This window comes from Nicotiana tabacum, chromosome 23, assembly GCF_000715075.1.
Source record: "Nicotiana tabacum cultivar K326 chromosome 23, ASM71507v2, whole genome shotgun sequence".
Lineage (NCBI taxonomy): Eukaryota > Viridiplantae > Streptophyta > Magnoliopsida > Solanales > Solanaceae > Nicotiana > Nicotiana tabacum.
The window spans coordinates 41888693-41915632 of record NC_134102.1 but is presented as its reverse complement, the minus strand read 5'-3'; positions in this window follow the sequence as shown (position 1 = coordinate 41915632).

Sequence of the window (26940 nt, the reverse complement as noted above, 5' to 3'; positions counted from 1 at the left end):
CTTTAGACTTGTACTATTTTTGTTAATTTAGTATCTATATTTCGTTTTGTTCTTCTTGGCTTGCCTAGCAAGTGAGTTAGGCGCCATCATATCCGGTTGGTGGTTTTGGATCGTGATATTTGGTATCAGAGCCCTAGGTTCCGGGTCGTGACAGTTGGTATCAGAGCCCTAGGTTCATAGGTTCTATGAATCATGAGCAAGTTTAGTAGAGTCTTGCGGATCAGTACGGGCATGTCTGTACTTATCTTTGAGAGGCTACCAAACTGTTAAGAAATATCCCTTTCTTAGTGTCATGCCCTGACCTCGGGGAGCGCGATCGGTGCTCAACCAAGATACCCTGGTTAAGCAAGCATACTAGATGTCTTCTACCCAACCTTGCCCATTAACATCATAAGAATCAGTACAAGTGATAAACATAAGAAGAGTCAAGTGTTCCATAATATTGTTTTCATTACTAAAGGATATTCATTTATTTGATTTCAAAAATATTACAAGTTTATAGATATGATGAAAAACATGTTTGCCCAAATGCCAACATTCACTAGCTTAATTCCCAACATCATACACCATCCACAACCTATCTACGGAGCCTCTAAGTACAACAGAAGAGTAGAATGGAAGTGTGAGCGACAAGGCCCCGGCTATACCTTAAAACATAAAGTACAACATCAAATGACACGAAGCCTGGAACTAAGTAGAACTCACCAAAGTCTGTTGAATAGAGAGTAACTGCTAATGAGGATCAAAATTGCCCGCTGACGAACCACCTGCATCCATTGAAGATGCACCGGCCCCGACAAAAGGGATGTTAGTACATATGAAATAGTACTAGTATGTAAAGCTAAATGTCCACTTTCAAAATAGAATTCCAATATAAGAAAGGGAAACCATCGAAACATCAAGTCACAATCAACAATATCCAAATGCCCAACTAAAACTTAACTATTTTCAAAATACAAAAATAATATATATTTTTGGTTGGGAGATCATTAGCACCGATATACCACCGTATTTTTAGCACGGAGTCCGATCACGCCCGATCGGCTAGGCCATCTCCCCACGAACAATGTGGTTTGACATGAGATGCAAAAAAAGGGTGTTACCAAGAGTAGTACCACAATGTGCGCAACATGGCGTCAGATCACCACCGGACCGGCTAGGTCATCTCTCCAGAACTGTTGTGTGAGTCGACATTAAATCCAGGTTTATCTATAATCTTATCCTAATTTAGGGGAATAATCACAATCACATCAATATTTCAATCTCATCCCAGACAAGGGGAATAATTACAATCCACTCCTACACCGACACGTGTAGTTTCGAGTGTGGGCCTTATGGCCCACTCTTCCTACGTTTGCTAATGATACTCCCAAAAATATTTTGTGCAACACACAAGGGAAACAAAAGTACAAATATATGTTATATTTAGCTCATTATCTTCCACACTATAGATACCTTCATTACTATTTTCAACCATTCACAACCTCATTATTTCCTTGGATCTATTGGCCATAAGTATGATTTTTCATTCATGGCACGTTGGCCGTATTTCATATTCCACATTTTCATTCTTTTACTTTCATGGATCATCATCATAACTATCAACAAATAGAATATTCCAGAAATCACAACTTCAAGTTCATTTGTGATGGAAACATTAGACACAATAGGTTTCTTCCGAAAGAATGGGGCAAACTGACCAGCAATAGAAACACACGTTAAAATCATAAATGAGCAATACACCATTTATTTTTGAAATATTTTTCCCAAAAGGGCAATACACAATTTCGGCTCGTGAGTAGGTAAGAACTCGAGTCACATTGCAATCGCTTATAAAGGAGAGCATGGTAATTTACGATTGAAACACGAATTCGATTCAAGTGCCCTAGTTACAACAACCATGGCCACATTTTATACCTCACTCTTACTTCTTCCACTTCCAAACTTAGTCATAGTTTATCAACAATTAGGACACTTGAAAATTGATATTTGATATGAATATGAACAATAAAGGTCTTAGCACATTGAGGTTTCTTCCACAACTTGGCATAATAACTTGCAAAATAACATGATTGAAATCATAATATTCCGACACATTAGTCACATTTTGAATACATTCCCGAAGGAGAGCACAATATGATAGGAGCATTCGGTACACATTTTTAGTACATATCTTTCAACACAAGGTTACTCGGAATAGTAAAATTTATAAGGAATAGCTCGGAACATGGGAACTACGAACTTGGGCCAACCACACTTGAAACATACGGGGACATTATGGAATCCGATTCTAAAAGAGAAGTTTAGCCAACATACCTTGATTGAGCTTCATTAAGTTACTACAATGCCCCAACACGTCTAGCAATAACAATCTATAGCAAGATAGGGAAAATCGTATAATAGTTAGAAGGATTCACATGGGGTAACTCTCTTAGGAATTTTGTCAAACACATATTGTGCAAAATAGACTATAAATCTCTGCAATGATAATCCCTTCCTCTCTCAACAAATTTCAATAAGAACTACCCAAAATGGTTCATTAACCCCACATACTACAACCTATTGTTACATGCATGGCCAATTTCTAACCCCACAACACACTAGAACTCATAACCTCTTGCATGAAAGGTTAGGAGTAGGACTTACCCGGATAGATGATAATCTAGCGATTGACTTACTTCATTTTTGAAGGTTGGTGCAAGATTGGATGATTAGAATGCTAGGTTTCCTCCTTCTATCTCTAACATGCCCTTACCTCTCTCTAAAATCATCAGATATTTGCTTAAAAATAAGCCCCTAAGGTTATTTATCAAAATGGGGACGAGTTATAAAAATAGAAAAATGGATCCTCCGAATTCAGATCTGCTGTCGCAAAATGGACAGCATAACAGATATGTGATGCCTAAAACTGGAATAATCTGGACAAGTCTACGATAGGTCTGCGGTCCGTAGATCATTTATGCGGCCGCAGAATGGACCCCAGAATCATCAAACAAAATGCATCAAGCCAAATCTGCAATGGAAAGTGCAGACCACAAAATGGATGTGCAATCGCAGATTGGACCGCAAAATGACCTTCAAACTTCAACCATTTTTCTGCTCAACTCTATGACGGGTATGCGGCCCACAAAATGGATCTACGGTCGTAAATCTAACCTCGGCACCACAAAACATGAACTCTTTGGCAACATTTTACATTGCCTTACACTTAGATTCTTGTTGTAAACATTTATTAATTCCAGAATTTGAACCTTTACTCGTCTGTTCTCTCACAGATGGTGAGGACACGTTTAGACGAATCAGGAAGACAAGCCCAGTACCACCAGTTAGGGCCGTGAGAGGCCAGGGCCGAGGTAGAGACCGAGGTGTGGATCATACTACAGCTAGATCAGCACCTGTGGAGCCACCGGTCACTCCAATAGAGGAGCAGGTTCCAGATACAGTTGAGCCAGTGGGACCAGCTCAGACACCGGCGATAACTTTTGTTATACCTAGTCTAAAAGAGGATTTGGCCCATATCTTGAGGTGCGCATAAACATGGCTTATGTGGTTATGGCACCACTTATACTAGCTATCTCACAGGCTAAGGGAGGAGCCCAGACTTCCACCGCCCATACACCGGAGCAGCTAGCTCAAGGTTGCCAAACACCAGTGGTGTTTCTAGTTTAGCCAGTTGTTGCTTCTTGGGTCGAGGTTGGTCCACCTATGACTGATGAGGAGCATAAGAGGTTGGAGCAATTTAAGAGACCTTATTCTCTCGAGTTCAGCAGAGGAGAGTCGGAGAATGCTCAAAGTTTTCTAGATCAATTTCATTGTATTCTTCATATGGCGAGTATTGTGGACACTGGTGGAGTTTCTTTTACTAATTCTCATTCCATATTAGCATAAAAGAATAACCATATCTTCACATTAACATTTGACAAATCAAATTCCATATTCAACCTTCTTCTATATCTTTGCATGTGTCTTTGATTCATAAATGGTTCCATCAATGCAATTGCAAGGATAATGTGCTCTCTTTTCATGTTAATCATCCTAGGGAAGGCATGTCGTGTATATACAGACCCTATATTCCAAATTAGAGTTTTGGTCATTATCTAGTGTGTGAAAGTGCCTTTCTGAGCATTACTCTTAATGGATGTAATGCATTCTTGTTTCTTTGCCTACTTCTTACTTTTCTTGCCTACCTTAGCACTAGCTCTAGGAGATATGTCAGCCTCCCTTGCTACTTTTTTAAAATTTCCAGTTGTGGTCTCATCTTCTCCTTTCTCCTCACATTGTTGTTTTTCCATTAAAGTTTTATCAATCCCCACAGGAGCCACATTGTGTGTTACTAAATCATGTAAAGCCTGAATGGGAGTCTTTATATACACCTGGACTTGGACCTACCTATTTTGCTCAGTTCCTGGTACACAGGCCAATGAAATTGGTTCCATGTCTTCAGTTGCATTTGGTACTATAGCCTGCTCCTTCTGCTCTTTGGACATCATTTACTTAAGCATACTATCATTCTGCTGCATAGTTCCCAAAGCCTCCTGCATAGCCTTAAATTGTAGCTCATATACATTACCTAGGCAAGGGTTTACTGTAGCTACTAATGTAGGAGTTACTGTTCCATTAAAATCATAAGGCATGGCATTAGCTGTTTGATACCCTGATCTCACTGTATCTTCCAATGCATCATTGTGGACAACACCAACATGTCCCCCATCTAAATGATCCACCAGTTCACCTGAATCTAGGTCAAAAATGTCAGCAATATTCCTAGGTTTTACTGTTCAATCGGCTATCTCCTTCCTTATATCTTTCCCAGCTGGATCCTCCATGTGTCTAGCTTTGTCAAGTGACCCTGCATCTACTCTAATAGGTTGCCTCACATGCTGCATTATAGTACTCGGTGAATTGCTAACCCTAGTTTCCTAAACCCTAGGGTTTACTATAACATTGTTTTCACCTGCTCATGTGAGGTTTTCCTGTATATTGCCAGTTTGTATTTGTATTACATTCATTTTTGCTTCTACATTATCCTCCAAAGCATGTACCTCATCACTCCATAGAGTCTTGGATTCCTTGATAACTTCAGTTGCATGTGTTGCCTTTGATGCCTGCTCTACGGTATGAGAAACTATTGCATGGCCTGACTTGTTAAGTGTAACATTAGATAGTTCCTTAGTCGAGCCAAATCTTTGTTGAACCCAGTCATTTGTCCTCTCTTTATTGGCTAAATCACCAGACCCAGTGCCACGTGAATTGAGACTATGTTCAATCCTAATCACTTTATCACTAGGATTAGCATTGTCAAAAGTTGTTATTATAGTTGCAACTTTCCTTGAGTTGGAATTGGGATGGTTTTCTACACTGTGTACCTGCCCCTTCTCATGTATCTTCTTGGATTTATCCTCACACATCCTATTGGTTGTATCCTTACTATTTCTTTCTTCGTTGCCATCAGTGATTCTCGATATAGGTTGGTTAGTTTCTTCAACTCCTAGTGCATCATACTTGTTGCTTGTGGACACCACCTCTCCATTGTTCTTTCCCTTAAATTTTCCATTCTCTTGCTCATTTGCATTGTCAATAATATGACCTTGCTTATCTCTTTGGTTTTTTTTTTTTGCCTTCTTTTCATCCATTCCTACCTAAATTGATTAGGAATAAGCTTCCCAAGGATCTTTCCACTAGATTAAACATTAGTCATGTTAGTAGTTGTTCTAACAACTTCCTATCCTTTGATAGTATCATCAACATTCTCCTCTACCTTCTTGTGAAGTTTAGGATGAGTGATCCAGAATTCTTGTTCATTATGAACTTCTTTTTTAGATGTCTTGCAATGCTTAGGCATATAGTCATATTTAATTTTAATCCAATTCAATTCTTCCGGGCCAGTTTCGTCCTCTTCTTCAATGATCTTGATTCTTTGAGGAAGATTAGCTAATAAATTCACCTCAATTTTTACCTTTTCACAACTTGGTCTTGTACCATTTTTTGTATCCATATCAACATGTAAGGGCTTACCCATAACCCTCTTTAATGAGAACACAAACTCCTTACTAAAACATTTAGGAGGCAAATCATGAAACGAGATCCAAGCAATTGCTATAGGTGTTTCCTCCTCCGGCTTTCACCAAGGGCTCCACTTAGTACATCCCATCTGCCACATATCTCCTTCAGCCTTCAAGTATAATGCATGTTTGGATAGCAAGTGAATGTAATCCTCCATTAAAGACAACTTAATTACAACACGTGCATCTTCAATCAAACCAATCGAACATGAACCTTTTAATTCACATTGAATTGTTATAACCTTACGCAGTTCTTGAATAACAGGCTTACCATAAGAAAACTTTCCTAGAACTGGCAATTGTAACCATTGTTGTACTATACATTTCTTTACTTCATTATTCTTCCACTTGATAATTGGTTCCCCATGTATATACTCTACTGGTTTAATAGGTACGTGGGATATGGTTTGAATGGGAGAATTTAATGCTTTAGGTTGTAGAAGTTTTGCATAGTTTGTTACTTAATTAGGGTTTGTAATTATTAGGGTGACTGTAATGTAGTGTTTGACGACTGACCAGCCTCTGGGGAAGGCTGGCCAGTGGCCGAAGTAGCCATGAAAGCTAGGGTTTAGGCGTTAAGCGTAGGGTTTTTCATGAGAGAGAAGAGAGCTAACTATAATTAATTACAATGATTTAGTTATTATTATTGCTACTTTATATACACTTGTACAAGTTTTGTAACATAGGTGTATTGTCATAGCCTTGTCACTACATCATCGAGGTTAGGCTCAACACTTACGGGGTACATTGGGTCGGTTGTACTCATACTACACTTCTGCACTTCTTGAGCAGATACTAGTATTGGTCCCAACAGTGCTTGAAGTGTGTCATCTTGGATCATTGCATACGGAGACTCGAGGTATATCTGCTGGCGTCCGCAGACCTAGAAGTCCCCTTCCATTTTCTGCTTTTATTGTTTATTTCTTTCAAAATAGTTGTATTTATTTTAGACCTTGTTTGTAGACTTTTAGTTGCTCGTGTGCTTGTGACTCCAGATTTATAGGAGTAGATATTATCATGTGGTTCATATCAGTATTGTGTTAGACTTGGATTTTATTTCTCGTTGAATATCATTGTTGTGTTTTTAACTATTAAAATTGGTTAATTAATTACTTCACGTTAGTTTTCCTAGCAAGTGGATGTTAGGTGTCATCACTACCCCGAGGATGGGATTCGGGGTCGTGACTAGTTGGTATCAGAGCACTAGGTTGCTTAGGTCTTATGAGTAATGAGTAAGCTTAGTAGAGTCTGGAAGATAGGTATGGAGACGTCTGTACTTATCTTCTAGAGGCTGTGAAGTTTTAGGAAAAATTTCACTTCTTTCTTTCCCTATCGTGCGATTTTGTTCTATCATTGATGTTTGACTCATTTCATTATTCTTCTCTCGCAGATGGTGAGAACACGCACAATATCTATAGTTAGGCAGGAGCCGGAGCCCCTTGTTACAGCCACTACCAGGAGTAGAGGCCGAGGTCGAGCCAGAGGCAGAGTTCAGTCTAGAGCTCGAGCAGCAGCACCCACAGTAGAGCCTCATATTGATCATAAGGAGGAGATCCCATCTCAGACCGTAGCAGTTAGACCAACTCAGGTCCCCGAGGTATTTATAGCCACTCTAATGCTTCAGGATGCTCTAATCCTCTTGGTGGGCCTTATGGAAAGAGTGGTCTAGACCATTACATTTTCGGTGTCACCAGCCGTCTCTCGGGCTGGGGGAGAAGCACAGACTCCCGCAACTCAGAGTCCAAAATAGATGGCTCCAATATATCAGACTCCAACAATCCAGCCAGTTAGGGTAGTTTAGTCGGTTGTTGCTGCACAGACCGAGGAGAGGCCCGCTATATCTACTGAGGGATTGTTGAGATTGGATAAGTTCACAAAGATCTTTCCTATTCACTTTAGTGTTGCACCTTCTGAAGATCCACAAGATTACTTGGACCGTTGCCACGGGGTGTTGTGCACCATGGGTATTGTTGAGACCAATGGGCTTGACTTTATAGTATTCTAGATGACAGGTTCTGCCAAGAAATGGTAATGAGATTATATGTTGACTAGACCAGCTGGTTCATCTTCACTTACATGGGATCAGTTTTCACAGCTATTTCTAGAGAAGTTTCTTCCTTTCACTCTAAGATATGAGAATAGCAGGCAGTTTGAGTGCCTTCAGTAGGGTAGTGTGACTGTTACCTAGTATGAGACCCGATTTGTAGACCTGGCTCGCCATGCAGTTATTTTACTCCCTACTTAGTGGGAGAGAGTGAGGAGATTCATTGATGGACTTACTTTAAGTATTAGGCCACAAATGGATAAGGAGACCGGAAATAATATTTCTATTTAGAGGGCCGTAGAGATTACTAGGTGGATCGAGATGGTTTTTGGTCAAAAGAGGTAAGCGGTATCAGATAAGAGACCTCATCATTTCGGTTATTTAAGTGGTGCCTCATCTGGAGGCAGTGGTACTTTTGGTAGAGGCCATCCTCCCAGGTCGTTTCAGTCAGCAGTTCAGGGATCCCACGGTGCTTCGGATAGTCGTGGTCCTTATGTATATCATCCTAAGGTGCTAGCCTATAGTGTACCATCAGCTCCTATTAAAAAACCTCCGATCCAGAGTTATCGGGGTGGTTATCCAGGTCGACAGGGCTAGTTCTAGGGCCAGCAGTCACAACAGCTGAGGGCTTGTTATACTTGTGGAGATCCGAGGCACCTTTCTAGATTTTGCCCGAGGTCATAGGGAGGCATGCCATATCCGAGTTCTCGTGCCATGGTTTCGGTACCGGTTGCTTCATCGCTCACTAAGCCCGCTAGAAGCGGGGGTCAGGATTCCAGAGGTGGAGGTCAGGCCATTAAAGATAAAGGTCAGGCCGTTAGAGGTGGAGGCCAGCTAGCTAGAGGCTATCTGAGAGGCGGAGGTCAGAGTACTGGGGCCCAACCCCATTTTTATGCATTTCCTGCTAGACCTGAGACTGATTCAACTGACGACATTATCACAGGTATTGTTCCAGTTAAAGATTCGAAGGAAAAGGAATTATGATATAGGTGACAAAGTCATAGCCACAAGAAAGACAAATTCCAAACAAGGATGCAAAATGATCAAGCAATCCGTACAAGTGGGCGAGTTAGTTAATATCTTTCAATACTTGATATAACACGAATACAACAATATACATTGAAGACAAGAGAAACAAAATCTCTAGTTATTTCAAAATATCAGCAAGTAAAAAGAGTACAAAGTTTATATATAAACCTTGGTGTTTTACCAAAAAACAGTTCTACCATAATCTGAGGTTGTTTGTATCGTCTAAGCTATAGACCAACCAAATATGTCCACTTCCTCAAACACTTTCCCTTAGATTTAACAAGGCAATATATACCTTAAATACATAATAAAATATCTATATAATTTCATTTATTTCAACATGTCTAACTAAACATGGTATCGGTGAAAATCACCCTAAATGTTTAAAATAGAAATTCTGGACAATACCGATGTCTTGTGTTGAGGTTCAATTTATAAGGTGTAATCCAAATAACTAGACTTTTTGGTCATCCTAAAAGTTGTATAAATATGTGTTACGGTTCTAGGGAGTCTTGAAGCAGCCCCATAGCAGTTTTATACAACATGTTATGCTCACAATACTAACAGCGGTACATGGAGAGTTTGTAAAATAGAAAATCCGGGCAACACCTGCCTTGTACTGTATCACCGCTTTTTGGATAAATACATGCAAATCTAGATTTTGAAGGCTGAATCAAAGTTATAGATATAGGAAATGTCTTTACATAAAGACTTGGCTCACTTAAAACGGAGTTTTATACAAGGAGATATGACAAATATACTAACAGTTGTTTTGTATAAAAACGGATTTAGTAACTTACCACAAAAGAGAAGAGCAACTTGAGCTTCACCAAGAACTAGTTTGGCGGGTTGTTTAGTGAATAATTTTGATGGTATTCATGTAGTATTTCATATGATAAGAAGGAGAGAGATTTGGAGTTTTTATTGTCATGACAGAATGAAAAATGAGAGGAGGTTATGGAAAAGCATGTCACAAAGGTAATATATATTAACTTTGGATAAATATAAAAAAAGTGGCTGCCCAAATTACTAAATGTCTTTTGATTAATATGGAATGTTTTCTACCCAAAATATTAGATATATATCTATTGTATTTCATAATAATTTATCAAAATGATATTAAGTGTTAAACATAGCAATACCATAAAACTTTTTTGTACATATTAACACAATCTAAAGTAAGCAATTTTCATATATTATCAAATTCACGTTTAGAAAGTGTAAAGTCAAATATATCCTCCTTGTTAATATGCTCAATAAAGAAATAAAATATTAGTCTAAAACTTTGGGGTGTTACATTCCGCGCCCCTACATCCGCAGGTGTGACATCGTACATGCGCACCAAAAACTCTGCAGGTGAGACGCACTAGCACCAGCAACTTAACAAGCTCCAAAATGATCTGGAATCAATCTAAAACACACCTGAACCTCCCTCTCCCCTATCAAGCATACCAACAACCCCTTAAATACTATCTTGACCTATCCAAATACTCCAAACACATATATGTAATGATATAACCAGTTGTTTTGAGTATATTTGTCACGCCCGAAAATCGAGGAGCGCGATCGCGCTCAACCGAGTGAACCCTACTGAGCAAGCCTGTTAGATTTTATTCTACCCAAATTCATCCATGAATAAAGAGGATATGTACTCCATTAATCAAATACTGGAGAGGTTTCATTAACCGCTTCCATTTCATTCTTATTAACAACATCATTCAATATTTCCAAAATAGTACAAGTTTACTAATGAAAAACATGTTGCCAAATACCAACAGTTCTAATCCAATTCCCAACATCAAATACCACCCACAACCTGTCTACGGATCCCCTAAGTACAACTGAAGAGTAAAATGGAAATGCCGGCAACAAGGCCACGGTTATACCTCAATCACAAAGTACATGAGAAACAAAAGATACATGACCCCGAAATGAAGTGGGGCTCACCAAATAAGCTGAAAGGCATGTACTTCTATCACTGATCAATGCCACCTGTTGTTGAACCACCTACATCCATTAAAGATGCAGCGCCCCCGGTAAAATGGACGTTAGTTCTGTTGAATAGCACTAGTATGTATAGCTAGAAATCCTCTTTCAAAATAAAATGCCCATATGATATATACGTGGAACACATAATATAATGTAATTGAAATAATCTGTACAAACAAGGACAACAAAAAGGACACCTATTGTCTGCATTAATAATGTGTCTCGTTAGACCGTCCTTGGTGTTCACATATCATATTATACACTTTTGCGTTTCATAGGCCGTCCATAGTGTTTATTCATACTGTACACCTATACCTCTTATACATAATGCATCTATGCGTTTCATAGACCGTCCACAAGATTTCATATCACAGTGGATTTCATAACACAATGTACCTATGCGTTCATAAACGGTCCACAAAATTTCATATCATAATGTATTTCATAACACAATGTACCTATGCGTTCATAGACCGTCCACAGGATTTCATATCATAATGTACCTATACGTTCATAGACCGTCCACAGGATTTCATAACACAATGTACCTATGCGTTTCATAGATCGTCCACAGGATTTCATAACACAATGTACCTATGCGTTTCATAGACTGTCCACAAGAATTTCATAACACAATATATCTATGCATTTCATAGACCGTCCATATGATTTCATAACACAATATACCTATGCGTTTCATAGACCGTCCATAAGGTTTCATAACACAATATACCTATGCGTTTTATAAACCGTCCATAGGGTTTCATAACACATTGGAAACAAAATTATAAATACGTACATCTCATAACCTTTCACACCACATATCACCTAATCCGTACTTTCGACCACTTACAACATTATTATTTCATTGGCTCTCTTGGCAATACATATGATTCTTTATTCATGGAACAATGGCCGTATTTCATATTCCACACTTTCTTTTCTTCCCTTTCATAAATCATCATCATAATTATCAACAAGTAGAATATTCCGGAAATCACAACTTTAAGTTTATTAGTAATAAAGGCTTTAAACACAATCGATTTATTTCCAATAAATGGAGTAAAATGATTGGCAATCGAAGTACAAGTTAAAATCATACACAATTTCCACTTACGAATATGTAAGAACGCAAAACACATTGAAAATTACTTACAAAGTATAGCATTAGCTAAAACAGCCACATATGGGCATCACTTGAGTTCATAAACTTTTAGCCGATTATATTGTCGAAGTCAATTTTGGAATAGTTGAGTCAAAGCTCATTTCATAATCTTTCTCACATTATTTCATTTTATTGGCACCATTGGTCACAAGTATAACTTTCACTATTGGCACGTTGGCCACACTTTATATCCATAATTCACTGATTTCACTTCCAACCATCTTTATAGGTTATCAACAATAATAAATTTCCAATCAAGACTATAGGTACACATATGAGCAATTAAGAGTCTTAAGAATATTGAGATTTTCTCACATAATTTGGCATACTAGCTTTCATTTGAAATACGATTCAAAGCCACAACATTTAATACGCAATCCATACATTGAAACTCTCGGGAACATTATGGAGTTCGATTCCAAGAGAGAAAGTTTAGCCAACATACCTCAATTGAGCTGTCCTTAAATTACTACAACATTTCAGAAATTCTAGTAATCTCAATCTATTTGAGACATAACAAAATTGAACCATAATTAGGAAGATATTCATGGTCTCAACTCATTTGAGCATTTTATCAAATACTAAGTGTGGATTAAGGTTCAAGGTCCTTTTATGGAGGATTCCATCATCCCACAACCCAATCTTTACCATTTTTAGCTCAACAATCTTTCTACACCCTTTGATAACACATACATGTAAAATAAATAACCCTCTTGCCCAGAAATTATCTTGCTTATTACCCATTTCTAGACAAAATTCGAAATTGAGGGTTAGGGTGTAGAATCTTACCTCTAGGGTGAAGACCTAGTGAGCTTCCCTTTTAATCTTCCAAAACTTGAGCAAGAATTGAAGAAAAATTATTGAAGAACACCTTTTCACTCTAGGGCACTCTCTCTCACTATAAAATATCAGATTATGTCTCAAAAATGGCCCAAAGAGTGTATTTAACGAAATAGGGTCGGGTTTTAAAAACCCAAAAATAGAGCTCCGGAACAAGGTATGCGATCGTCCGCATTCGCATAATTGATTACAAAATAGCCAAAAGATCTGTCTGTGTATGCGGTCACTATGCGGTCCACATAACTGTTCTGCGGTCGCATAGTGCACCGCATAACGGTTATGCGGTCGCATAGTCGACCGCATAATTGCTTCCAACTTACCCAATTAACTGCGTCACTCTACGGCCATTATGCGGTCAGCAGAGTGATTATGCGGTCGCATAATTGATCGCAGAAATGCATTGTCCCGCCAAAAATGTTCCTTTACTTTCCCGTGCATTGTTCAACCCAAAAGGTCTGAGCTGAGAATTTCTACAATCCTCAAACACGTAGTCCTAGTCCGGCACCATGAAACATTATTTTCTTTGCAAATTTTATCGGGCTTTACACTTAAGTACTTTAAAATTTTCCGGGGTGTTACATCCTCCCCCGCTTAGGATCATTCGTCCTCGAATGAGGGCAAAAATCCGTCATTAGCATCAAATGTGGCCCAACTGACCAATTGCCTCAAAATATGGCTAACTTCCTAAATTTCCAAAATTTTCGCTAGAGTTTCTCTTGTAACTGGGCCTATCCACCTGCCAGAGAATCCCAGAAACACATCCTAACAACATATACATAATCCAACGACATAACACAATACAAAACAACACTATGTGTGGCCTCACAAGCGACATATGGTATTACAAGAAGGGAACACCCTTTACGCCAATTGTACAAATGATACATAACTCATAGAAAGCAACTTTTAGAATTTCCATAGATCACAACTTTGTAAATACATAGCTATTCAAACAAGTAAGGATACTTTTCTTTATTTCTTCCTCAGTTTCCCAAGTAGCCCCTTCAACCTGTTGGTTTTGCCATAGCACTTGACGGAGGCAATCTTAACTTCCGGACTTATCTGACAAGGATAGCAAATAGTCGCTCCTCATAATCCAATTATCCATCAACTCCACCTTCTTACACATAGACACATGAAACACCGGGTAAACGGAGGACAATAATAGGGAAACATCATTCTCATAGTTTGGCCTATTTTCTTCAAGACTTCATAAGGCCTAGTGTGACTACACATACTTTACCTCTATTAAAAATTCACATGGCATCCTCATGGAGGACATATTGAGAATAACCCATTCACTTTCTTTAAATCTAAATTTCCATTCCAAACACCCAAACTAAACCTTTGGCAAGCTCCAACAATTACTTTAAGATGTGCTAGCTTGAATATTACCATAAAACTTCCTATCCAATATATATGATCACGAGATAATGCTTCTTCTTTGACATGTTTGAGCCTTCAACCCCCACTGGTTTCTATAAATATGAACAACGAGGTTCTAGATTGGATAAAATTATTCAAAAATCCATCGAGGTACTGAGCACGGCATTTCAGGAGGTTATACCCTAAGAGACATGAAGGTCACTACCAATAGTGCTGACAGCTTAACCCCTATCTGATAGTTGATCATACATGAGAGAACTAAAGATACGAAGAATTTGTCCTTCAATTCAATATGCTCATCACAAGGCCGCTTAACTTTCAACCTCACACAAGTGGAATCATGTAACTAGGACATCTTAAAGTTGGGATGAAATCATGTATTGCTTAGAAATAATGAACACTTTGCTATGAGCTATGAGCTATGAACACTTTTCCATAACAATTCTCAAGTTGCAATACTGGGTCACTTCATGTGCAACTACAATACTAGTAACAATGTTAGTTACTCACTGAGGTAGGATCTAGGTGGATATGAAAGTCATACTGAGATAGGTGAACAAATAGATCTTCTTGTGACGAATTTGTGAAAATCTCAAATTTTCCAGAAACTTTTATGCAGACAAGTGGCCCCTTTCAGTTGACAGCTACATATATAATAGGTGTTGAGATATGCTCTCAGGTTACTAGACAGTGAAATGGATTCATGATAATGCTCACAAAGGAGTAAAGTGATTGTTCCAATCATAGGAGCCACATAAACATAAGAGAGAGAATTGCTCGAGAATGATCTCAACACTAGGTTGTCTTACATTAGATATGATACCACATAGGTAAACTTTATGACTGTGCATGCATAAGCACAAGTGAGCAGGCCTCTTCAATATGGATGTACATATACAACAAGGAAAATAATGCGGTGTTTATAATGATGTACTAAGGAGTGACTTACTTGATGACTTTAGATTGACAGGGCAATACCTTAATTGATGCCCCTCAACTCCACATCCAAAACATATATTAGTACCATAGTGACATACCCCCAAATGACATCTCATACACTTCACACAATGAGGATGGGGTCCGCTGAACTGACTCGCCCCACTTACCTTACATTTACCCTTTTTGCATACATCATAAGCATTCCCCTTAGTCTTCCTCCAAGCCTTCATGGCGGGAGTAACAATCTCTGCAACAGCTCATTCTATGGACTTTTAGAATTGCCCAAATCTACCACCCCTAATACGCTTCTGAGCATACTCACAACACGACATAAAATGTTTTCGCCCGCACATCGGGCAGGCCTGGATAGGTGTATCCAACCTAAGGGCATTTATTCTTCTTGTGCCCCCTCTTTACAAAACCATAACATGTTTCAAGAATCATCTAACATAAACCCGAGTGGCAATTATTTCATATCAAACATTCCAGCTCATTGGTACAAACAACCCTCATTCCTTTCTTACGTTCTCTCGCCACATGATCTAGTGGCGTGGTGACATTAATAGGAACATGGAAATTTACCCTAGAAACTGGTTCTTTCATTTCCTTTTTGCTGCCTCGAACCCGTAGGTTACTCATATGAAAAATGAGACATGATGAGGAAATTAGCTTCCTATCTTGAGTTCTATCACACGATCTAGAGTATCAAAGAAGTGTGAATTTCCTAAATATCCAAGTAGCCTCCCCATTATAGATGTGGTCGATAACACACCGATAAGAATGACTCTACTAGACACGGCTCCGAGACACCTTAGGACACTTTAAAACCTTAGGCTCTGATACTAAGTTTGTCACGCCCCAAAACTGAAGAGCGTGACCGGCGCTCAACCGAGTGAACCCAACTGAGCAAGCATGTTAGATTTTATTCTACCCAAATTCATCCGTGAATAAAGAGGAGATGTACTCCGTTAATCAAATACTGGAGAGGTTTTATTAACCGCTTCCATTTCATTCCCATTAACAACATCATTCAATATTTCCAAAATAGTACATGTTTACTAATGAAAAACATGTTGCCAAATACCAACAGTTCTAATCCAATTCCCAACATCAAATACCACCCACAACCTGTCTACGGAGCCTCTAAGTACAACTGAAGAGTAATATGGAAATGCCGGCAACAAGGCCCCGGCTATACCTCAACCACAAAATACATGAGAAACAAAAGATATATGACCCCGAAATGAAGTGGAGCTCACCAAATCAGCTGAAAGGAGTGTACTACTATCATTGATCAATGCCACCTGCTGTTGAACCACCTGCATCCATTAAAGATGCAGCGCCCCCGGTAAAAGGGACGTTAGTACTGTCGAATAGCACTAGTATATATAGCTAGAAATCCTCTTTCAAAATAGAATTCCTATATGATATATACGTGGAACACATAATATAATATAATTGAAACAACCTGTACAAACAAGGATAACCAAAAGGGCACCTATTTTCTGCATTAATAATGTATCTCATTAGACTGTCCTTAGTGTTTAGATATCATATTATACACTTATGCATTTCATAGACCGTCCATAGTATTTATTCATAACGTACACCTACACCTATTATACATAATGCACCTATGCATTTCATAGACCGTCCACAAGATTTCATATCACAGTGGATTTCATAACACAATGTACCTATGCGTTCATAAACGGTCCACAGGATTTCATATCACAATGCATTCCATAACACAATGTACCTATACGTTCATAGACCGTCCACAGGATTTTATAACACAATGTAACTATGCGTTTCATAGACCGTCCACGGGATTTTATAACACAATGTAACTATGCGTTTCATAGACCGTCCACAAGATTTCATAACACAATGTACCTATGCGTTTCATAGACCGTCCACATAATTTCATAACACAATATACCTATGGGTTTCATAGACCGTCCACAGGGTTTCATAACACAATATACCTATGCGTTTCATAGACCATCCATAGGATTTCATAACACATTGGAAACAAAAGTACAAATACGTACATCTCATAACCTTTCACACCACATATCACCTAGAATCTTACCTCTAGGATGAAGACCTAGTGAGCTTCCCTTTTTAATCTTCCAAAACTTGAGCCAGAATTGAAGAAAAATTATTGAAGAACACCTTTTCACTCTAGGACACTCTCTCTCACTATAAAATATCAGATTATGTCTCAAAAATGGCCCAAAGAGTGTATTTAACGAAATAGGGTCGGGTTTTAAAAATCCAAAAATGGAGCTCCGGAACAAGTTATGTGATCGCACAACCGATATGCGGACTGCATATCGGTCGCATAATTAGTTACAAAATAGCCAAAAGAACTGTCTGTGTATGCGGTTCGCATAACTGTTCTACAGTCGCATAGTGCACTACATAACGGTTTTTCGGTCGCATAGTCGACCGTATAATTGCTTCCAACTTACCCAATTAACTGTGTCACTCTGCGGCCATTATGCTGTCTGCAGAGTGATTCTGCGGTCGCATAATGGACCGCAAAAATGCATTGTTCCGCCAAAAATTTTCCTTTACTTTCCCGTGCATTGTTCAACCCAAAAGGTCCGAGCCACGGCGAGCAATCTCGCCGCGAAGAATTTCTATAATCCTCAAACAGTAGTTTAGTCCGGCACCATGAAACATTATTTTCTTTGCAAATTTTACCGGACTTTACACTTAAGTACTTCAAAATTTTCCGGGGTGTTACAATATTATTCGCTCTTTGCCTATTTTATGCTTTGCATTTGTGTATTTTTCTTTATGTGATTTGCGGGGGTGGCTTGTTTGATTTCAAGGGAGTTATGGATAGAATTGGGACACATAGTCCCGTGGTTGGAGGCTTAAGTTAAAAGAGTTGATCAGAGTTTGACTTTTGTGTAAACGATCATAAAATAGTATTTTTATGGTTCTAATAGATTTGTAACGTAATTTTAGACTTAGGAGTATGTTCGGATTTAAATTTGGAGGTTCCTAGGTTGAGTTGGATCTATTTGGCGAAAGTTGCAAAGTTGAAGGTTTGAAAAGTTCATAGGTTTGATCGGGAGCAGACTTTATTGATATCAAGTTCAAATTATAGTATTGGGAGTGGGAATAGGTCTGTTATTTTCATTTGGGACTTGTATGCAAAATTTGAGTTCATTCCAAGTCGATTTGACATGGTTCGGCATGAGTTTTGGTTATTGGAAGTTCATTAGTTCCTTAATCTTGAATTTAGGTGTGATTCATAATTTTGATTTTATTTTGTGAAATTTGAGGCCTCAAGTAGGTCAGTGTTATATTTTGGGATTTGTTGGTGTGATTGGACGGGGTCCCGGGGGCCTCGGGTGTGTTTCGAATGGGTTTCGGACCATTTTCCTATGTTTTGGAACTACTGGTTTTCTGATGTTCTGGTGTGATTCACGATCGCGGAGAGTTTTTGGTGGAAGGTTATGTTTGCTCTTCGCATTCGTGAGGGGTTGGTCATATTCGTGGAGTTTGGGGAGTAGTGGTCTTCCCATTCGTGACATGTGCATTGCGTTCGTGTAGAGGAAGTCTGGCTGGGGGGATGGCAAGCATTTGGCCATCATGTTCGCGTGGGTGCTACCGCATTCGCATAGTTCCCATAAAGGTAAGCTTCTCATTCGTATCTATGGTTTCGCATTCAAGTAGTAGAGGCAACAGTTGGGCATGAGATTATTCTTTGCGATTGCGAAATAGGTCCCGCAATCGCGAAGTGTATAACTGGGCAGAATCACTTAAGTACTCTATTTCGAGGGTTTTGGTTATTTTATCACATTTTGAGTTTGGGAGCTCGGATTTGGACTATTTTGGTGGGGATTTTCACGATAATGAATTTTAGCGTTTGATTGGTTAATCTAATTGAGAAAAATTGGAAATTTTGGAAAAACTTTTCTAAAGTAAAAATTAATGATTTGAGGGTCTATTTGAAGTTGGATTTGGATAAAACACATATATTTGGACTTGTATTAGAATGGGTATTCGAAATTTGTAAGTTTTTTTGGGGTCCGAGGTGCGGTCTCGGGGTTGAATTTTTGGGTTGACTTTGTATAATTGTATCAAGATCTTAGCTTTATTGTTTGGAGTTATTTCTTATGGCTTTTATTGATGATATTATGTTATTTTGGTTACATTCGAGTCGTCCCCATGTTGATTCACGTGTGAAGTGATTCTTAGAGTATTGATTTGGCTTGCTTGAGGTAAGTATCTTACCTAAACTTGGTTGAGGCAGTAGCTGCCTAAGTTATTAGTGTTCTCTATGTACTATGGGTGGTGCACATGTGAGAGGAATGAGCCCATGTGCGTACACCGGGGTATTATCCACGCTTGGGGTAGTGATAGGCTATTTTATGCCTTGCATTGATTGTTAATCTTCATGTTATCATGTTTCTTATGTTGTGCTTCCATTGTAAGCTAATTGATTTATGGTAGAGATTATTTGATGGTTGATCTTCTTTTTAAACATGTTAATTGCTATTCTTGTGACGTAATCGCCTGATTTGAACTATGGTAGTACATTTCGCACAAGCATCCACCTTAGCATGTCATTTATATCAGTCCATGAGTATGTAACGTGGTATTTATTGTTCATGAACATGTACTCTTGTATATGTTTCTCTGTGTGATATGGATTGGGTTGATAGCACATGAGTGGTCCATGCAGATCAGAGTTATGTTGGCACGTGAGTTATCCATACAGTGGCTATATATGCACGTGAGTTGTCCATGTAGCGTGTGGATAGGGTTCCATCCTCCTAGGGTTACCTTCTCATGTTTCTCCTTTGATGGTGTACATGTGATATGAGGAATATTGTTCAGTGTTTGTTTTGGTTATTGCATTTTTTCTCTACTTGCAATTTATTTGGATGTATACATGTTTTATTTACATATCTTCTCTATATGCTAGATCATGAATGTATACATACCTTATTTTGCATATCTTCTCGATATGCTGGAAAGTTGCTTGAAATAGAGCATGTTACGTTATCTTGTGCACTGAGGTGGTTTTAACTGTGATTCATGACTTGATCATATTATTATTGTGTACTTGTGAGATTTATGAATTGAACCGGTTAATAGTGAGTATCATTGATAATTCTTGCCTATATTACCTCGCAAGGTTAAGTTACGATACTTGTCAAGTACATAGGGCCGGTTGTACTCATACTACACTCTGCACTTAATTATGCATATCCAGGTGTTGGACCGAGCCATGAGTTGCAGTGATTTGTTGATGAGAGTTGCAAAGGGACAAGGTGGAGTTGCATTTCGACCATAGTCTTTGGCGTCTCTTTTCATTCTGTATTATTGCTTATATCCAGACAATCTTTTCATTTTGTATTACAGACTTATACTTCTACTTTAGAGCTCATGACTTTGTATTTACTAGCTTCCGGGGGATTTTCATGTATCGACACAGTTATTTATGTTATTGGATTTAGACTTGTACTATTTCCCTAAATGTTGTTATTATGTTTCGCTTTTGTTATGTCTGGCTTGCCTAGCAAGTGATTTAGGCACCATCACGATCGGTTGGTGGTTTTGGGTCGTGACAATACAGTAAATCAAAACACAAGTTGAACGTCTTTTAAGTTCAAGAACTTCCAAACTTCCCACCATACATCTGATTCAAGCCTAACCAATGAGGATTACATCCAAATTTTGCACACAAGTTTTAAACGATAAAACGAACTAATTCTAAGTTTCAGAACAACAATCTAAATCTGATATCATCAACGTTAACTCCTTATCAAACATAGGATTTCTCCAAACCTTTAAATTGCCAACTTTCAACAAATAGAGCCAAAACATCCTAGGAACCTCCAAAATCCAAATCCGAACATATGCCCAAGTCTAAAATACCATATGAATCTAGTGGAACCATCAAATTACCACTCCGAGTTTATTTACACAAAAGTCAAACCATGATCAACTCTTACAACTTAAGCCTCCAACAATGGAACTAAGTATTTAAATTCACCTCCAAACCTCCCCAAAACAAAACTAACCATTCCCGCAAGTCACAAAATAATGAATAAGCATAAGAGAAATATCAAATGGGAAACATGGCTTAAATACATAAAATGACCGGCCAAGTCGTTATATTCTCCCCCTCTTAAAGAAATATTCGTCCTCGAATGGGTTTAGAATCATACCTAAAATGCCAAAAAGGTAAGTGAATCTGCTCAACATATCATGCTTGGTCCCCCAATTCGCCTCCTCAACCAGATGACCTCTCTACTAGACCTCCATTGACACGATCTCCTTAGACTTGAGCTTCTGAACCTGCCGGTCTAAAATGGCCACGGGCTCTTCCTCATAAGACAGATTCTCATCCGACTGCACTGTGCTGCTGTCCAAAACATGCGACTTATCTTTATGATACTTCTAAAGCATAGAGACATAAGAAAAAGCAATCTTACCAATTCTCTCCAACAACTCAAAAGGACCAATAAATCTTGGGCTTAATTTTCCTTTCTTTCTAAACCTCATCACGTCTTTCATCGGCAAAGCACTAAGAAGGACCTTCTCACCCTCTATGAAAACCCTGCCACGAACTTTTCTATCAGCATAACTCTTTTTCCTGGACTAAGTTGCGATAAGCCTCTCCGGAATTAACTTCACCTCCTCCAAAGCATCACAGACCAAGTATGTGCTCAATAACCTAGCCTCGCTAGGCTCGAACCAACCAACCGAAAAACAACATCACCTCTCATATAAGGCCTCGTACAGAGCCATTTTGATGGTAGACTACTAACTATTGTTGTAGGCAAACTCTGCTAGTGGTAGAAACTAATCCCACTAGCCATCAAAATCAATAATGCATGCCCTCAACATATCCTTTAAGATCTGAATGGTCCGCTGACACTGCCCGTCCGTCTGAGGGAGAAATGCATACTCAACTCCACCTGCATTCCCAACTCATGCTGAACAGCCCTCCAAAAGTGCAATATAAACTACGTGTCATGGTCTGAGATGATAGAGAAAGGTACATATGCAAGCGAACAATTTGTCTGATGTACATCTGAGCCAACCTCTCTAAAATGTATGAAGTCATAACAGGGATGAAATGCGCCGACTTGGTCAACCGATCAACAATGACCCAAATGGCATCAAACTTCCTCAAGGTCTGTGGCAGCCCTACTACAATATCCATAGTAATGCGCTCCCACTTCTAGTCTGGTATATCAATCTTCTGAAACAAACCATTCAATTTCTGATGCTCATACATGACCTGTTGATAGTTCAAATACATGAAACATGCCCAACAATTTCTGTCTCCATCCTTCTCCACCAATAATTCTACTTCAAATCATGATTCATCTTCGTAACATCTAGGTGAATAGAATACCATGAACTATGAGACTCCTAAAGAATCAACTCTCTTAGGCCATCGACATTAGAAACACAAATCCGACTTAGAAGTCAAAATACACCATCATCACCAATAGTTACCTTATTAGTACCACCTCGCAACACCGTGCCCTTAAGGACAAGCAAAGACTAAGTACGCCAAACATTCCTTCTCAACCATCCTTTGATCCTTCAAAAAATAAATCACTCTACTAGGAATGTGACCAAGAGAACCCCTTCATTTCAACCTTGGCAACCCCCGGCATTGCCAACGTCACGGTCTTAGCATGACAATTAAGAATAACATGGTATGGAAATAGTCAACCGATGCCCAAAATTACATCAACGTCTACCATATTAAGTAACAAAAGATCAACCCTAGTCACATAGCCCCCTATAGTAACAACATAAAAATGTAGACACGATCTACCACAATTTAATACCCAATGGATATAGACACACAAACAGGAATATCCAAAGAATCACGAGACATATCCAAATATAATGCAAAGTAGGAGATAAATATGACAAAGTAGAATCCAGATCGAATAATACTGAAGCATCTCTATAACATATCAGAAGAATACATGTAATGATTGCATCTAATGCGACTGACTTGGTCTTATCGAAGAAAGCATAGCAACTGGCATGACCTCTCCCTCTAGGCCAACCTCTACCCGCTTGACCCCATCTCTAGTTGGCTATGCACGTTGTGTAGCATCTAGCATGGGAATCATAGCCTGGGTACCCACTCATCTAAAGACTAAGATAATCTCTCTTCATGTGCCCAAATCACCACACTCATAACAAGCTCTCTACGGACGTGGCTACTAAGACTGCGTTTTCCTCGGCTGACTGGAATAACCACTGTAAGAGCTCCACACGGGAGGTGCACTAAAAGATGACTGCCCGATACGGGTTCTTTGAAATCCATTGCTAGCTGGAGTACCACGTGAAACCTAAAGTGTTGGCTGAACTGGTCGGCTAAAATGACCTCTAACATGTTGACCCTTGCCCCTCCCCCCCCCCCCCTCCAGAGTAGGTACCACCGAATCCTCGAAAATCACGAGGCTTTTTGGCCTCAATGCCCTCCCTTTCCTACCCACGAATGCGCTTCAACCTCCTAGCAATCTCTATATCCTGGTTAAAGGCGGTCTCAGTCTCCATCTCTCGTGCCATCCTGAACCTAAGGTTGTAGGTGAGTCCCTCAACAAAACAACAGACACTCTCCCTCTCAGTAGAAACCAGAAGAGTTGCATAGCGTAATAACTCTATAAACATCATAGAATATTGGGTCACAGTCATACCCTCCTAACACAAGTGCTCAAAATCATTGCGCAACTCATCCCTGCAAGTCTGTGGGATAAACTCCTCCAAGAAAAGAACTAAGAACTGAGGCCATGTGAGAGATATTGCACTAGCTAGCCTACCCGACTCATAAGTTTTCCACCATTTGTATGACAGACCCGGCAATTGGAATGTAGTAATGTCAACCTTGTTTAACTCCACTAAATACAAAGTACGCAAAATACAATGACACTGGTCTAAGAAACCATGTTCATCCTTAGTAGGACCTCCACTGAAATGGGGAGGAAGAAGTCTCTAAAACCTCGCAATCCTCTGCTGCTCCTTAGCAGTTCAAGCTGGCCCTATCTCGGGTTGAACTGCAACGACTGACTACACTAGCAAAACACCCAGGGTCTAATAAACATGATCTTGCTGCTCTATTGTACGTGCGGCGAGAGTTTAGGATCCTCCCTCAGCCTGTGAAGTAGCTAGTGAAACCACAATCAATCCTGCCTGAGTCAAGCTATCAAACACACTCATAATGTGAGCCAAAGTTTCCTAAAGTCTAGGTGTGAAAATAGGTCCTCAGGTGCCTGAGTTGGTCCCACCTACTCAATATGATCGGGCCCCTGCTCCTCAGCAGGAGCTAGTGGTGACTCAACAGTGGCTGCTCTAGCAAGAACTCTAGCTGCAGCGTGTGCCCTACCTCATCTTCTGCCTCGACCCCGCCTCTCACGGCTCTGACGGGGGGGGGGGGGAGGGAGGGCTGGTGCTTGCTCAGCTGCTGCCATAGAATATGTCCTCACCATCTATGAGAGAATAGCAGGATAAAGGTTCAAACTTTAGAATAAACAAATTCACGCGATCAAGATGAAAGAAAGTGAAGTTCCTAACAATCTGGTAGCCTCTCGAAGATAAGTACAGACATTTCCGCACAGATCTGCGGGATTCTACTAGACTTGCTCATGACCTGCAAAACTTATGAACCTGGGACTCTAATACCAACTTGTCACAATCAATAATTCCACCAAAGGTCTTGATGGTATCTAACCTCCTAGACTAGGTAAGCCAACATGCAATAATGATTCAAAATAACAAAACATGACATAAAATGTTAGAATCATCATAAATAGCGGAATAAAGCTCCACAATAGCCAATACGGTGATACATGATATCAAACTCCCTAACCAGGTAGTATAGAGTCATGAGCTTTAAAACTGGATACAATAAGATATCTCAATAGTACAATAATGTCTGAATGTATAAATAACAGTATGAAATAAGGGAAGGGGACACCAAGGATTTGCGAGGTTCATGCAATACTACTTTGACTCTCGATCAACAAATTTTCTCACTCCCGAGATCAACTGCTGCCCGCACTCAGATCCGCACAAAAATATACAAAAGCATAGCACAAGTACAACAAGCATATTCTCAGTAAGTATCAAGACTAACCTCGATGAAATAGTGACGATGTTCAAGTCATGTGATACTCACTAGTCAAAGAACATGTGCAATATACATAATAAGCAACAAGAGTATAACAAGATGTATCATCAACTCAACAAATCAAGAGATATCAACTCAACATAGATGAAACAATTTTGCCAATCGAATCAATAATCAATAACAACCATAGAGTAGCATGTTAAAATTCATCATTGAAGCATACAAAATGCATAACAAGGCATAAAGGATTTACTTGCATGGACAAGCTTCCATCCTTATACTCAATTCACGGTCATCTACATCCACACGCTGCACGGTAAATACTATGTGTCATAACAGTAACAATATCATCATAACTGCACGACAAAGACCTCGTGCCACAGCAATAACAATACAAGACCTCGTGCCACAACAAAAATAGTATCATCATAACCGCACGATAAGGAACTTGTGCCTTAACATTATCACACTACAATATCCGTATGGAAGAGAGCTCGCGAGAACACCAAATCAATCTTCTCAGCATGCTCATATGTGTCATAATCATAACAATCCAAGATACCAATTTATCATTAAGGAGGCATATGCTCACAATTCATCAATAAGGTGTACAAGGACCAACTTTCAGCAAACAGAGCCAAAACATCCTAGGAACTTTCAAATCCAAATCTGAATATACGTCTAAGTCCAAAATTACTATATAAACCTGTTGGAACTATCAAATTACTAAGTCCAAAAGTCAAACATTGGTCAACTCTTACAACTTAAGCCTCCAACAATGGAATTAAGTATTCCAATTCACTACCAAACCTCCCCGGAATCAAACCAACCATCCCCTCAAGTCATAAAACAATGAACAAGCGTACAATATATATTAAAGTAGGGAAACATGGCTCAAATACACAAAACAACCTGCCAGATCGTTATAATTTGGGGCTATACCCTTCCCTAGTGTAAGGTGGTTAATTTTACTTAATTGATCCAAGTTCAAATCCTATCATCCTATGATCTAGAATTTAAATTTATAGATTTTGAATTCTCGGACAGGCCAGTTTACTGGGAGTATAATAGATAATTTATATATATTAAGTGAATTATTGAATACAAATAAGAGGTATAACTCAAAGCTATTGAACTGTAACTTGTACTGTAGATCCCCTACCTATAGTGAATGACTACGACAGCACAAGACTAATTTAAAGCAATACCATTTGTGACCTTTTAGATAAGTACACAATTCAGTCCCAAGAAAAGATAGGTCTTTACCATTAATAATCCAACTTGAGTACTTAAAAAAAAATCATGTCTTCGTTAGCTCTATTTTATTAGCTGTAGCACGGAATGCAGGCAT